The sequence below is a fragment of the Podarcis filfolensis genome, assembly GCF_964270895.1.
Source record: "Podarcis filfolensis genome assembly, chromosome: 3".
In the NCBI taxonomy this organism is placed as follows: domain Eukaryota; kingdom Metazoa; phylum Chordata; class Lepidosauria; order Squamata; family Lacertidae; genus Podarcis; species Podarcis filfolensis.
In genome coordinates this window covers 93,581,022-93,598,047 of record NC_139606.1, presented here as the reverse complement: position 1 = coordinate 93,598,047, position 17,026 = coordinate 93,581,022, and the positions used below count along the sequence as shown (strand labels likewise).

The window sequence follows — 17,026 nt, the reverse complement described above, 5'->3', positions numbered from 1 at the left end:
TGAACCACTTTGTCTGCGTAGCAAATTGCTCTTCCTGTAAATAACCGTATATGTATATGCATATGTATATATGCTGCCATTCTGACCCCAAAAAATCTTTCAAGCAAGTAACAGGACTGAAAGCAATCTATACAATTGAAAAACCAAAATGGCAAGTAAAAACTCAAACGCAATTCATAAAACTCCAGGACATGGTCAGTCAGATTCAATTCAGTCTGCATGTAATTGTGAATCTGCCTATTTTAGAGCAATATGCAAACCAAAATACAGCTGTCCTTTGAAATGTGCACTTCTCATAACCAGTCAAGTTATGAGCACAAAAATGTACAGTGTAATGTGCAAAAAAAACCCCTAAAAACTGCATGTATTAGTGAAAATAACAAACAAAAATGCATTACTTTAGAGCAGGGTTACCAGACGTCCCTGTTTCCCGGGGACAGTCCCCGGATTTGTGAATAAGTCCCCGGATAAATGCCATCCCCAGAATGTCCCCAGATTTCATCTAATGTCCCCGGGAAACGCAGCAGCGGCAGTCTCAGCAGCCCAGAGCAGTTGGCTCTGGCTGGCTTCAGGAGCTTCTCAGAAGTCCCCATATGATGGTGGTGCAGGGGCTCGAAGATGCAGCTTCTGGGCTGCCTCCACCTTCCCTGACCCCAACAACTAAGCTGTGAAGGGAGGCTTCATGCTGCCTATTGGAGCAGCCTCCTAACTCCTACTTGCATGCAAGCAGGAGTGGCGGGGATCTCTCAGCTGTGAAGGGAGACTTCATGCTGTATCAGAGCTTGTGTGCAAGCAGGAGGGGCAGGGATCTCTCAGACAGGCAATGGGAAGCCTCCCTTCCCAGCTGAGGGATCCCCGCCCCCTCCTGCTTACACGCAAGTAGGAGTTGGGATGGGACTGCTCCGAAAGGCAGTGTGAAACCTCCCTTCCCTCTGCCACCACCATCGCTGCAACATCAATGTCCAGAACGTGCAGTATGTATGTATGTATGTATTTAAAGTGTCCCCAGATTCATTGAAAAAAAAATCTGGTAACTTTACATTAGAGTAGATGGCTTTGCAAAAATGTTTATATAAAGCATAGCTGCATTAAAACTGGGCATAGTAGAAGAAACTCAAATCCAGAGAGCTGAGCTTAAGACTCAATGAGAGAATCAAAATTGTCAGATTTGTCCATCTGCATTTCCTTATTCATTCTGCTGCCTGGGTGCTGATACTGAGAAGACCCTGCCCTGCACCCTCACCTGTTGTGCTTCAGATGGCAAAGCATTCCCCAATGAACCAACTATGCAAGCAGATTCATATGGAAGGAGGAATTCCTTGGTTCCAAATGGATAAATCTTTAAAGGTCAAATACTGCACATTGAAAAGAGCCCAGGAACAAGCCAGGAACAAATAAAGTTGGTAGAATATTGTAGGTGTTGTAGGACCAGAAAGTAAGGCTCCCACCTGCAGCTTAGATTCCAGGCATTATTCAAAGACAAGTGATATATACCACCCAGTTTCCAAAGTGTCTCTATATTTTTGCAAATGTTTCAGTCATATTCCAATAAATTTAGGTGTAGCTCTTGCACAACAAACCCAAGAAAATCCACTGGAATATATGGGATAACCATGACATCAAACAGCATCATATAATCTCTGCATATAACAAATCAGAATGAATGCTTGATAAAACAACGACATCATATAATCCCTGTGCAAATTTTGTGGGGGATGAAGGCTCAATAAGCAGGTTACCTATCTAGCACCTAACCTGGATATAATTGAAACATGCATGACAGTGGCAAGGAATGTTTTCTCTTGCAAAAGCTGCTACTGGTGCACCAACCACAGTTTTGATCAACCACTCCTAGGCGTGCTTCTGGAGCATTCCTAAATTATGATTCTGGTCTTCCAGACCCATCTAGAATAAGTTTGTCATTCAAAATTCAAGCCAGAGTTATTTTTAGCTTCCCCTCCAGCCACCTCCAAAATGCCCTTTCCTGCCTCTTTGCCCTCCTCTTCATCGTTGATACAATGGAAATAAGAAAAGGAGATATGACTCTTTGTTTTCCTCTATCTTGTTGCCATGCACCATAGTGCAAGACCCAAGGGCCTATGGGAGATGGGCTCCTGGGCTAATCATTTGCCAAACTGGGATGGCCGAATATGAAGGGGACTGCTTCTTAAGCATCCGATTGACTCAGAAAATATTCCAATCCGTTTCAGATCAAGAACTTCAATAATTTTTCAAGTTCAGGGCACCCTAAAGGGCCCTGTGAAAATGGCCTCAAACTTTATTCCAGTGAACTCTATAATTTGGGAGGGAGGAGGGGGACTGGTGGAGTTTTCCTAAGGTTAACGAAGAAGAATGAAAAAGGGACAACTTTGCTGGAAGGCAGATCAAAAGAAAAAGACTAAGAAGAGGAACATGCATTACAGCTCTGTAACAAAACCCATGCATACACATTCACATCACACGTCAAACAATATTGAGTTTAAAGTGTGACATGAGTATTTTTTCCACTCCAAGTACACATGTCTGGAAGCCAGTGCAGAACAAGAGCCAAATGGGAGACAATCTTTATTCAGAAAAAAATGTAATGTTTAAAACAGCCCTGAATTTGCTCACAAAAATAGCTTCCCCCACATGAAAATCATTTGAAGCATATATAATGTGTGTGTGTGTGTGTGTGTGTGTGTGTGTGTGTGTGTGTGTAATATATATATATAATGCTTTATTTAGCTGCAAATTAATATGGATCAGTAATCAGATCTGCACCATGGTTTCAGAAATATATGAACTGTTAATGTGAAACTTGATTTCAGGCTGTGATTTAAATTGGGATTTGTGTGTGTGTGTGTGTGTGTGTGTGTGCGCGCGCGTGCGTGTGTTTTTGCTTGTTGATTTAAATTGCCTTGATTTCAATCACTCCATTTACAATCAGATCAATAAGGCTTATTCCCAGGTAAATACCTATCCTCAAAAGGGAAGCTGTACATTTGAATTCCAGTTTGGTGTCCTTCATCTTAATTGAGTTTACCTATAAGCTCTAAGTGGAAAAACAATTAAGTGTGCTTAAGATTTGTCACCTAAGCAACACACACACACACACACACTGATTAGGGTGTGATTGTCTTTTCCTTACATAAACTTCTCTTTTTTGCTTTATTTTTATTGTAGCTGAAGTGACTACACAGGGAGTTTACAGGGCAGGCGCAACATCCCTTCCTGGGAGGAAAAGGCCACCACGGTGTTATTTTAACCTACAGCGGGAGAGATAACAACACTGAATACTTGCTGAGCTACTTGAAGGAAGAGGGAAGTGGAGAAGCCATGTCTGTCACTCCAAAGACCTTTGCTGACTCTCCGTTTTTTACTTCACAGGACTGCAGATTTTATACTGATGAAATATGCAGCCTTGGGTGTGGGTGCCCTAGCAAAAAAGGTGATGTTTTGGCAATGTCAATCAACTGACATCCCATATGCAGAGTTTGCTGCCCTCCCACAAGAAGATAGCAAGGTCCCTGCTGGATCAGATAAAAGCTCCATCTAGTTCAACCATGCAGTAATAGCCAACCAGATTTTTCCAGGAAGCTGCCCAAAAGAGTTGAAGGCCAGAACCTTTCCCCATTTTTTTTGCTACAAGCACACACAGAGCTGGTTTTCAAGAGCAGGACCACAAAGAGGTAACCTGGGGTCCAGGTGAGACATAATTTTGGGATACTCCTGTTCCAGCTCCCCTTTAATGTGAGCAGTAGAAAGAAACAGCATCTTTAAGTAGAAGGATAGGGTCTTTAAAGACACACAAACTGTGCTGCCCCCATAACCTACCCAAAGTTTCTTGGAAGAAACTTGTACAAGTGCGACAAATTGATGTAAAGGCTTCCAATATATTTATTTGAGGACAAAGGTACGTGTAGTTAAAGCTATGGTTTGCCCAGTAGTGATGTATGGAAGTGAGAGCTAGACATGAAAGAAGGCTGATCGCCGAAGAATTGATGCTTTTGAATTACGGTGCTAGAGGAGACTCTTGAGAGTCCCATGGACTGCAAGAAGATCAAACCTATCCATTCTGAAGGAAATCAGCCCTGAGTGCTCACTGGAAGGACAGATCCTGAAGCTGAGGCTCCAATACTTGGCCACCTCATGAGAAGAGAAGACTCCCTGGAAAAGACCCTGATGTTGGGAAAGATGGAGGGCACAAGGAGAAGGGGACAACAGAGGACGAGATGGGTGGACAGTGTTCTCGAAGCTACCAGCATGAGTTTGACCAAACTGCGGGAGACAGTGGAAGACAGGAGTGCCTGGCGTGCTCTGGTCCATGGGGTCGTGAAGAGTCAGACACGACTAATCAGCTATGATTAAATGGGCACAAGATGTTGGACATAACATAATGATGGCTGACTGGGAACAGTTATGGACCACAGGTATGAAGTTCACGGCATGTAATGCCTTAAGAGAAAAGTTAATGAAAATGATTTATAGGTGGTACATGACACCAGTCAAGCTTGCAAAAATTTATCATTTGCCCGATAATAAATGTTGGAAATGTAATGAGACTGAAGGTACATTCTTTCACCTTTGGTGGACATGCCCAAGGATTAAGACATTCTGGGAGATCATTTATAATGAAATGAAAAAGGTATTTAAGTATACCTTCCTGAAGAAACCAGAGGCCTTTCTCCTGGGCATGGTCGGCCAATTGGTGCCAAAGAAGGATAGAACCTTTTTTATGTATGCAACAACAGCAGCAAGAATTCTCATCGCAAAGTATTGGAAGACACAAGATTTACCCACCTGGGAAGAATGGCAGATGAAGTTGATGGACTATATGGAACTGGCGGAAATGACTGACAGAATCCGAGACCAGGGAGAAGAGTCGGTGGAAGAAGGCTGGAAGAAGTTTAAAGACTATTTACAGAAATACTGTAAAATTAATGAATGTTAGAAAAAGGTGGAAATGAAGTGATATGGCTTTAGTAGAAATGTGATATGGAATTAAGTATAACTAGATTATTAGAGTAAAATAAGGTTAGAAATGTTAAGATAATTATAGGATAGAAAACAGAGGAAGATGGAAAGGAATTGCTGAAACAATTAATAGAAGTGGAATACAAAAAGGGAGGTGTGAGGAGGTCGCTGAAATAAGTGAATGAAAGATAAGATAATGAAATTGTTTGGTGTGTTTTAAATTGTTTTTATTTAGTTTTGTTAGTCTAATGTGTTATTGTTATGTAGTGTTTTTATGTTATATTATGTAGTGTCTTTGTAGTGTATTGTATTGTTTATTTTGTCTTGTTTAAATTGTTGGAAAAGCAATAAATATTATTATATATAAAAAAAGAGTCAGACACGACTAAACGACTAAACAACAACAATTTCATGTTTTAAATAACCGCATCATATTCATACATTAGAATGGTTAGAAGAGATGGTACAGGGCGGTGATAGGGAATCCATAGCATGTGGGACCCTCAAGGCCATTTTGGGCCAAACCATACGCCTGTCGGTCCTTTGAAGTTCAGTGGGGTCTAGGTATGAAATAGGAATGCAAAGCGAATGGAGGGAAATGGCATCGGGGTGGAATTCTAACTCAAAAAGGAGGAGAGCCCTGTCCCCAAAGTGGGAGAGCATCCACTTTGCTTGCAGATAGTCCCAATATCAATCTGCAGCATCTCCAGATAGGGCCAAAATGTGTCTACCTCTGAGCTATGACCCTTATCCAAATGGAAAGCGGGGGGGAAACATGGCAGCATGGAGACTAGCAAGTTCTGGGTTTATCTTAGAACGTCATGGGTAAGCGGCAGAAATTGGGATTTACGGGCTTTTCGGTAATTCTGGTTCACTGAACACAAACCATTATGGGATTTTCTATTTAAAAAAACAGAACTGCACAGTAGACAGACACCAGCATTGACTTGTGCATTGCTAAAGCTTCTTTGCCTCCCTAAAATATATGGATGCTCTTATTCTGCTGGCACTGCCTTGAAGGAGCAGAATGCCTTTAATGTTTTGCAAGAGCGACCTCCATCAGGCTTTTGAGGGGAGTTAATAAATCAACAGAAGCCACTTAACGGCAGCATTTTCACGAGTCCTGTGGAATTCTAAGTAAATAACGGGATTGGAAGAATGAAAATGCTGTTTATATTGAAATGTAGTCTGCCGTTCAAAGGAGCACAGAAGATGCTTAAGTGTTAAGATTTTGTGCCGCTACCGCTCTCAGCGCAACGGTATCCCATTAAACAGAACGTTAAGCCAAAGCTGTTAGCATTGGCATGGGGCCAAGTAGACACCAAATCTTCGTAGATGGGATTTAATTGGTACAAGAAGAGGTAATTTATTAAGGAACACTGAAACCTTGTATACACTGAAACATCAGACCAAAGGGCATGATGCCTTGTGCGAATATTGCGTTTGATAATCAGGGGGTTTTCCTTCAGAAGGCCTAATACACTCCAAGTACTGAGAAACCACGACAATTTCTCTACAGAGCTCCCATGCCTGGTGCCCTTCAGTCTGCCCCATTTTCCATGCCCTCCTCCCCAGGAAAGTTTGTGGCTCATTAAAATTCATTAAAGCGGCATTGTAGCCACTCCCACCAATCCCTGGGATATGAGGGAAGGGTATACTTTACTGGAGAGCCAGAGAGACCCGGTCCAGGTACCACAGTGGCAGAAGCACAGAAAGTCATGCTTGAGGGTAGCTTAAGAGGCAGGGAGAGTTGTGCTTCCCTTCGTGACACAAGCTCAAGAACTACTAGTATCAGGGTTTATGGGATGGAAGCAGGAGGAAGCAACAGCTGGTAGAAGGGACAAAGCAAGGACATTGATCCCAAGGACAGAGGCAGCTATCCAGTGAGCACTGATCCACTAGCATGATCCCCACTAGTATGAATATTTCGTTGATAATTATTCGCTGGTGAAGACTTTAGTCCGAAACATTTGACCTATTCCGAATATACTATCCTTTTGTGACTTCTGAGAGACATCTTCCTTTGAGACTTTTGTGAAACAGCTTGGCATTGCTCGTTATTCATTGATTTGTTTGATTCTTTGTTTGACTCTGATATATATAACAACTTGTAGTTGCTTGCATATTTTGTGAGATGTGTTGTATGGAACATACATTATTTTGAAGTGGCTTATTCGTATATTTTGAATGAAATCATAACCAATTATATATTCACTAACAGTTATTAGCCAGCGTGTTGTGTTTGCATTTTAGTAGATTTTTAACATTGCCACAAATTTCTCAGTAGGGTTGGGCAGTACCAGCTTTTCAATATTGCGATGTATCAACAGCCAAACATCACAGTATAGTGATGCGTTGCAATGCTGCAAAACGGAGGGAGAAACAAGCTGCACCAGACCCGGCCCCACAAAGCACCAGGGTGAAACCGTCTCAGCTTCCTCTGCGGGAACAGCAATGGTTTCATCCTGGTGCCTTGCGGTGCTGGGGCTGGTGCCTCAATACACCAGGCGCTGGCAGCGGAAGGAGTCTCTCCATCACCAGTGCCCGGCGCGCCAAGAGAGGAACAAGCTGCAAATTTTGAATTAGATATATATGGGGGCACCAAAATCTTTTAAGTGCTTCAGGCCTCTAAAGGTCTTAATCTGGCCCTGTTCATAGGCCCAAAATATATGGCGAGCAAATGTCTACTGCCATTCTGGCTAAGAATACAATTGAGGCACCCTGAAACAGAAGGAGGTTACCCAAAGGGAACAAAAATGTCAAGCCATGTTATCTGTTAATTATAGCACAGACTCAAAGCAACATTAATTTTACATTCTGATCAGCCCAAAAATATGTGACACCAGGGGAAATGGAAGGAACTTCTAAATATCTATGTCACAAGACATTTAGTACTGCCCTTGTGAGATATTGCATCCTTAAAATATATATATTTAAATGCACATTTGGAAAAAGAGTACAAAATTACCCCCACTTACCTGATTAAACGAGGTTGACAAAACAAAATGTAATTTTCAGTGACGTGCATTGATTTGCATATTATTTTGCACACTTCCAGTGGCTATGGAAGAAGCAGAAAGAAGTTTCAGCAAACCAACACACATCTGAAACGGCAGCCATTCTGCTATGGAGCAAGAATGGTTAAGCCACTGAGCTATTTTGTCCATTGAATGTGAACTTGCATGAGAAATTGACTTTGGGGAGATGATTCATGATTTTGTAATGAAAAAGGCCAGGAAATCGAAGCTTTCAAGTAAAATATTTTCAGCCACATTGTCCCATTAGAATATAAATAAAATCAAACTACTGACAGGATAATAGTTTTATTAAGTATTAGGTATTTATTAGCTTTGTGGGACTCTCCTCTGGGATTGATGTTATGCTAAACAAAAATAGGGGGGAATGAAGAGGGAGCCTGGTAGGAAAGCTGCCTTGTGGGGCAAGGTGTAATTCCAGAAAATGTAGTATCAGAATTAAACCATGATATTATACAGCTTGGGGCCGTGGCATGTGTGTGAGACGCAGCCCATGTTACATGTCTGTTCTGTGCGCCTAAAAATCATGCTTGGGCCTGTGCTCTCAAGAGCCAGCAAGCCAGTGTGGTCTCGTGGTTAGAGTGTCAGACTAGGACCTGGGAGACCAGGGTTAAAATCCCCACTCAGCTATGAAGCTCATTGGGTGACCCTGAGCCAATCACTGCCTCTCAGCCTAACCTACCTCACAGGGTTGTCATGGCGATCAGTTGAGGAGGAAGGGAACCATGTATGTCACCTTGAGCTTCTCAGAGAAAGAGGTGGGATAGAAATGAAAATAATAAAATAAATAAATAAATTGTTGGTCAGTGTGGGCTGCGCCCCTACCCAAACCACAACCAGTTCTTTAATCCTCTATCACTTTCTTTCCATATACAGTGGTACTTCGGGTTAAGTACTTAATTCGTTCCTGAGGTCCGTACTTAACCTGAAACTGTTCTTAACCTGAAGCACCACTTTATCTAATGGGGTCTCCTGCTGCTGCCGCGCCGCCGGAGCCCAATTTCTGTTCTTATCCTGAAGCAAAGTTCTTAACCTGAAGCACTATTTCTGAGTTAGCGGAGTGTGTAACCTGAAGCGTATGTAACCCGAGGTACCACTGTACAGTCATACCTCGGGTTACAGCCACTTCAGGTTGTGTTTTATCGGGTTACTTCTGGGTTTCGGCGGTCGCGCATGCGCAGAAGCGCTAAATTGCGCGTTGCGCATGTGCAGAAGCACCGAATCGCAACCCACACATGCGCAGACGCGCCGCTGCGGCTTGCAAACGCTGTGGGTTGCAAACGTGCATCCTGCACGGATCACGTTCGCAACCTAAGCATCCACTGTATTTTTTAAAAAAGAATCATAGGATTGTAGAGTTGAAAGATACCACAAGAGTCAACTAGTTCAACCCAGCCCCTTGCAATGCAGGAATATTTTGGCCAGCGTGGGGCTTGAACCCATGAAACTGTGATTAAGCATCTCATGCTCTACCAACTAAGCTATCCCTCAGAACAGTGGCCTCTGTCACACTGTAGTTAATCAATGGTGCAAAGACAGAAGGGGCCAAAGCGTCCTGGAAATGACTCCTTAGAGTGGGTGTCTGGAGGGACTGAAAGTATCTATTTATGCATTGCCAAAACTGAGTTATCTGTACAGCAGCCTGAGCAGGCAGACCGGCAGGCCATCTACTCACTCTTCCCTACTATGGTGAGATGTATTTTAATTCTATTTAAATTATAGAATTGTTTGCACCAACACATGTTAGCATATGTAAAAAGTCTGCAAAATATATGCTTTGTCCTCTATTTGGTGATGCAGAAGTGGCACCCCACGGAACGTGCAGCGTGGATATTTGCAGGGCATCAGGACTGCTCACAAAGCAGCCGAGACTGTTGCAGGCATCAGGAAGAACAGATCACTTACAAAATCCCCCAAAAGATAAAAGAGACTTAGCACTAATAAAATTCTCAAGCACCACAAAGGACAGCTGCAAACAAAACCTTTCAAGTGTGTTGCAAAGTGCCATATACAGATGTGACACTAGATGGTGAAGGTGAGCTATGGCAAATTCAAACTTTTTTTAAAAAAGCATTTTCACAGTGTTTTCTATATGTGTGTAGATTCCACCAAAGTGCCAAAGAGGTAGGGATGTGGGTAAACTCCCCCAGGGTTGAGATGGACTGGGCCAAGGTCGCCCAGGACCTTTATGGCTGAGTGGTGAGTTGAGCCCTGGTCTCCCAAGTCCTAGTCTAGAACTCTAAGCACTACACTGGGAGTTGTGCAGAGACAGCATCTCTCTCTCTTTCTCCCTCTCTCATTCTTGCTCTTCTTCCTCCTCCTCCTGTATAGCATTTTGACATATGTCTTGATAACAGGACTTTATTGTCTGCATCCAAAGACCTGCAAATAACCCGTCAGATTATGGCAACACTTTTTTTTAGACAGCAACAATTACTGGAAAATAAGTGTTTTTAATTCATCGTTTGTTCGTTTAACACAATTTGCATACTGCTTGATTGTAAGAGAACCTCTAAGTGGTTTCAGAATCAAACCCGCTTGTCAATAACCCTGTTCAGCAGGTAATGAAAATGCAGCCACTGCTTGTTTGAGTATGACAGGCCCATGGGGAATGGATGATAGGGAAACTGTGCGGTTAGGAAGGTTTCTTTGCCACTTACATTTGGAACAACCTACACAACTGTCTCGCGGCTTTGCCGCTAGTGAGTAATGCCAGTAAAACCCTCATTTCAGACCACATTATTCTGCATATGCCACATACAGGAAAAGCTGCAGAATAAAACTATTTTCCAAGCGGTTTTTGGAGTACTTTTATTGGGCCTATTTTTATGCGTCCCATGGTTGTTGTTGTTTTTATTAAAAAAGAAAAGAAAAAGCCACTCGTCTTATTTGCCATATGTTGGGCTCAGAAAGAAAGTCTCAAAACTGACTTCAAATAAGATTTCCTATGGTTAAAAAGTTAAAAACCATCATAAGTCTGAAATTCCATTTCAGTGGGCTTTCCAAACTTAGGAGGAAGTGGTGCGTGTAACAGCAGAAACTTGGGAAACCTCTTTTCTTGAACAAGGTAAATCTCCTACATCTTGAGCCACTAGGTGCAAGGGAGGAATCTTTGGCCTCTCAAGAGACCGAGATGGGTTTTAAATCAATGTAGACTCTCAAGGCTATTCACATTTATTTTGGCACAGCTGGATTAAATGGGCATGAGCAAAGACCAATATTTCTGCAAAGATCAAAAAAGAATGCCATTTGATATAAATACAGTGATTTTAAAGTAACTGCACCAATGCACTAAGGGCAGTGTAGCAACTGTTTTCTAAATGTTACAAACCTTTGGTTCCATTATTATTATTATTATTATTATTATTATTATTATTATTATTATTAGAATTTATATACCGCCCTATACCTGGAGGTCTTAGGGTGGTTCACATAAAAAGATCACAGTATATAAAATAAAAATAAAAGAAATCACCCAATAATACCCCCCTCTCCCCAAAAGAGCCACATTTTAAAAGGGTATATCATGCCTGTGTGGACAACTCATCACATCAAGTAACAATGCAGACCCTCACTTCTGCATCATCCATCCAATTCAGTATTTAACCTCCAACCCTTCTATAAGATCATGCTCCCGGTCTCTGGCCTTCATGGTTCTTGTTCTCCTGGACAGCTACCTTGACTGCTGCCTGTTCACAGTAATACCTCTTGCCGACAAATCTTCCTTCATACCTATGTCAGAACTGGACTCCACAGCAGCCTTGCAGAAACAAAGAATCAGGCCTGACATCACCTTAATCACTAAGCTATGGATGTCAGTTTTGACTGTCTCAAGCAGGAGTGGAGAACCTCAAAGTCCTCCAGACATTTTTGTCCCACTCCCACCAGCCCCAGTAAAAGATGGTGCAGGATGATGGGAGTTGTAGTCCAGCAACCTCCAAAGTCCAAACTCCCCACCCACATCTTATGCAATGGTTCTGAAAAATGATGCGTCTTTTTATTTAATATGAGAGAAATATTTGGAAAGTGTGTGTGTGTGTGTGGAGAGGCCTTTGTACAATCTAACCTGATCTGCGAGGTCAATGGAAATGTGCTTAAAACATAAGCAATTTTTTTTCAATTAAAAAACTCAAAACATAGAGGCTAAAAATAAATTGCTTTTTTTAAAAAGGGTTCCTGTAATTTTAAGTTTAAAATATGAGCCTGAGTAATCAAGGAAAGTATTTTTACTGCCCAGTCAATATTTTTCCTGGAAGCTTCAATAAATAGACTTTCTTTAGATCTTGAGTGTGTGTGTGCCTAATGGTCTTAGGTGTCTTATACCACAGAAAACTTTATCCTCAAGATATAGAGTAAACAGGAACTCTGTGGTTACGTAGTTCCTGGGGTGGGGGACTGGGGAGGCAAAAAAAGAAGGCTTGGTTTCCATGCTCTACAGACAATTTATCCCTATTTTAAGAGCTATTCGCCCTCCTAGCCCAAACCTGTTATGACATCCTTTGTTTCTATTTATTTTGCTATTTATTTCACTTTGCAGACCTTAGGTTACTTTCCTCCTATCACGAGTATTGTGTCTTTCAACTCACTTTCGTGTGTTTGCTGGAAAAGCACAAGGAGAGCTTATTTCACCACCTCTCTGTTTATTTATTTTCTTTTCTGAATCAGCAACTTGTAGAAGCCATGAACCATCTAAGACTGAACTATCTAAGACTGAAGGGAAGTGAGTGAAGGAAAAGTTCGTGGCAATGTGCATGTGTGAGCTTGTGTGTGCTTCGAACACGCATAAATGAGGAGTTGCCTGTAGCAATAATAATAATAGTAAGGAATATTGCTTGCAAAATGGATATATTAAGAAAAATTACTTAGAACAAACATGCACAAGAAATGTGCACCAAAATGCTGATTGATTTTCATGGTGAACTGAAGACTGGGGGGAAATGAGAAAGTTAAGGGAAACCAAAAAAAAACGGAGAGAATCATTCATCCTATCTGAAACTATCAACATGGCCTTCTTGCCAATCTCTCTAGAAATTCCAGAAGCAACTCTAGACAAGCTATCAACTTTCCAAACCATTGATATGTACTAATGTGATTCTCTTGATGAGAAAATAATATATATACGCTATAACATGCCTATAGTCTGAAATCCCTTTCTTGTTCCCTTGACATCTTTTATCTTTTTTTTGTACAAGAAAAGCAGATGTTTCCTTGTGGTTCTACATCTCCATACGTGTCTGTTAATATGTCATTGGCTGTTGAGAGACACAACTAGTTCCTGGAGAGCAGAAATGGCTGTGGGAAGAGAAGTACTTGGCACTGGAAGATGAATGTTGAGGATCCGTAGTCCATCGGCAGCTCAAAGTTCACAGTGGATGTCTTCAGAAGTGTCCCAGTGTGACTTGGACCTAGAGTAGAAAGTGCATGAATTCTAAGCAAACTGAACTTTCGAATAAATGTTCTGGGTATTATTAGATTCTCAAGGCTATAGTGGTTAAGACGTATAAATTCTCAGAATGCTCTCTCCAATTTCTAGATTTATTCTTTTTGGAGAGGAGTCATAATTGTGTGGGGAACTTGTGTGGGAGGCCAGTGTAAAGAATGCATGAGTGGGAGGGAATGCTTTTTCAGACAATAAAGAAAGAGAGGAAATGTGTGACACTGGATTACTGTGAGATTCTCATCCACACTGTGGATGAGAATCTCACAGCCTCACACCCTCATGTAAGAGAGGGTGGCAAATGTTAACTAAGGCTGCGTCTCTCCACCAATGTTTTCCACCTTTCATTCTACCTTTGTGCTAGGAATCTAGGAAAGACTAGGAAAGCAAGGGACATTGGTCATTGACTCAACTGAGGGACCACTTTCCATTCAAGCTGGTAGTTATAAGCAGTAGCGCTCAGCAGGGCTGCACTCTCCAGTGCCATGTGTCACTGCCGCTTACTAAGGTAGCAGGACCTTACTGCAGGGCAGATGCAGCGTCAGGAGTCTGGGATTGGCTCTGTCATTGCGTCTGCACCACGCTGATCTCTGGCCAGTAAGCGGCAGTGATGCAGTAGAGCAATACAGTTCCACCTATGCAGCCCCACCAACCACTATGGGTTACAAGACCCACTACATAACTTTTTTTGTTTCCTTATTTCCTTCTTCCCTCCCCATCCCCTTTCTTCATGCAATGTATATCATGCCTTTAATACTGTGGGCCTGACTTCTGTATTGTAAGTCTGGCTTGTTTTTAATCTCTGCACATAGTTTAGTGCAGTTAAGGTACGTCATAAGTGATAAATAACAAATGGGAGCTGCAACAAAAATGCAGAGTGCTCCTGCTGAGGACCCCAGCAGCCAGCCAAACATGCCATTTTTGAGGATACTCTATTCACTTTCCCCTCCTCTCCTCTGACAATCGTTTCCCCCCTCTTTTTTATTTTTAGTTCTGCAAACCCTGAGGCTCTCCCAAGCCTATCAATATCTCTCTCATGTGCAGGAGTGGTGCTATTTTGGCTCCACAGGATCTTCACTTGGAGAATGAGTTCGCCGTTGATACAGAGAAAGAGGGGGAATGATAGTTACGTGGACATGTACAAGGCGTCTCTACACATACACAAGTGTTTGCATAAAGAGGAGTGTACATGTTGGTTTGTACAGCTCAGCTATTTGTGTGCACAGACTGTTTGTCTGCTGAATGCAAGAAGTCATGTGAATAGTCCTTCTAGTACTGGGTCTAAACAGCGGGGGTTGACAGTCACCTTAAAAGCCTTCTTCTGGCGAGGTAATGTTGGAAACAGGATGCAAGTTGGACCTTTGGTCCAGTTCAGGAAGACAGTCCTCACATAGGCTCTTGTGCTGCTGTTCAGAATGACCTGGTTTGCTAGAATTCAAGGGCTGTTGACATTGAGCATCTCCAAGCAACCGTAGTTGTAGCTGCTCTTGTTTATAACATGGGCTTCATGTTCCAAGTGAGAAGAAATTGTGCCACCCCAAACACCCAAACATTTTGACAATATATTAATTGCTGCAGCCCCCTGTTTATCCAAGCATATTTAAAAATGAAATTGCATCCCTTTTCATCCTTTTCCAGTTGTGCCAGAGGTAGGGAATTATTGTTTTTTTATAATCTTATTGTATTCCATTTGGATTTTTGTTAGCAGCAGAGGGCAGCACCCCATCCTAGAATCAGGGAGTCATTTTGAACCACTGCCATTATTTTTAAGCAAAGACACCATATCTACCTTTTGCAAAGACTCTGGGTTGTATCCCGTGTTGGTCATACTCACAGCAGACCTACTGAAAGTTATCAACATGCCTAACTTTGTTCTCTTGATTTCATTGGGTCTACTCTGAGGAAAAATTATTTGGAGACAACCCTCTCCCTTGCCCAGTGCACTCCTCCTCACAATTTTCATTCCTGGACAGATTGAGTTAAGAAAATAGGTTATAATCAGCCAAACCCGTTTGCTTACTTGGGACATTAAGTACTTTGCTACTCAACTGCCAGCTATAATTTGGTGTGTTTTTAAAATAGTAATTCTTTTTTTTTTTTTCAGTCTTCCAGAGTGCACTCACATTTTGAACATGGAGTATCAAAGTATTCCAGTGGCACTGAAAGCAGTGGGCAAAGTCCAAGAGTTTCAGAATTAATTTGCATTTAACTCAGATAAGTACCTCAAGATTTAAATGCTTATTTGGAGCTTATCTAAACAAGTTGGATCTCGTCAGTCAGCACATATGATTGGATTTCTCACAACATGAAAGCTGCCTTGTGGGGCATCCAGTACTTCTCATTACTATTTTGTTACTGTCTCGGTATTTTGGCCTTTCTCTATTCATGTCTCAGTATTTTGGCGGCCTTTGTTCCTGTCTAGGTATTTTGGCCTCTTTTGACTTCTAACCCAGCTGGAAACGAAAATGTTGAGAGAGGCATATGGAAATGCTGAAAAATAATAATTTAAAATATATATATTGGAGGGACTCTTTAAGGGCTCATGTAAAAGCACCAAGGTGACAATCTTAAAATCGGTGGTGCAACTAGGGTATTGTTGTGCTGCAGTCCTAAAGGGGGAAAGGACCCATCACCTCATCCTAAACCCTGCCAGACTGTGCCGGCAGCATGGGAGTGAGAGTGCAGGAATGTCCTGCATTCCTCTGCCCATTTCTGGGCTTCACATCCTTCCCTCCCCACTTCCATTTTCCCTCTAAATGTTTCCAACTGAGCTTGCAATAGGAAGGAGAGGTTTAGACGTGCTCAAAAGGGTATCTAAATTGCCCCCTGGTCTGGGGAACATGACAGGAGACCAGGAGGAAGGCTGAGGAACATTCTCAGATGGCCCCTTATTGGCCCTGCTATGTGGGATGAATGTAGTCTCTCTCGCTCTCTTAAACACTGGAATTCTGAGTCTGACGTCGGGTAGAGGGACCCAGTCCATCCTATTGCTGCTGACATGACTTCCCAGAGACCACAGGATTGCATCCTTAGACTCTGGACATAATGGTCTTAAAGAAGAGGGTACCATCTTTAGATGATAATGTGTATTACAGTGGTACCTCGGGTTAAGAACTTAATTCGTTCCGGAGATCCATTCTTAACCTGAAACTGTTCTTAACCTGAAGCACCACTTTAGCTAATGAGGCCTCCTGCTGCCGCTGCGCAGCCGCCGCACGATTTCTGTTCTCATCCTGAAGCAAAGTTCTTAACCTGAAGCACTATTTCTGGGTTAGCAGAGTCTGTAACCTGAAGCGTATGTAACCTGAAGCGTATGTTACCCAAGGTACCACTGTACTTAATTTACTTTTAAATGTTTTTAGTGAACCATGCTGAATTTGGGGATCCTGCTGTTTATTTTGCTGAGTGGGGCTCAGGACATCTGCCCTGCCCCAAAGTCATTCCCTGAAGGCACCACTGCTTAAGATGAGCAAATACATCATTACGTTTCATTATTCTGATTTCAGCCACTGCAAGGCGCTACTCAGCCCCGCTTCCGGGCATCAGGTGGATCTTGACAACAGATGAGAGTGATTGGACTTGTATTGCCAGTTGCTTT

At 42.2% G+C, this 17,026-nt stretch overlaps 1 long non-coding RNA gene across 1 annotated transcript; it reads left to right on the top strand.

The window, feature by feature from the left end:
* The first annotated feature begins 8,618 nt into the window (after positions 1-8,618).
* LOC310758874 lies at positions 8,619-16,515 on the top strand. The gene is made up of 3 exons (XR_014546038.1): positions 8,619-8,749; positions 14,420-14,623; positions 15,533-16,515. It is a non-coding gene; the product is annotated as an uncharacterized lncRNA (long non-coding RNA).
* Positions 16,516-17,026: the final 511 nt, after the last annotated feature.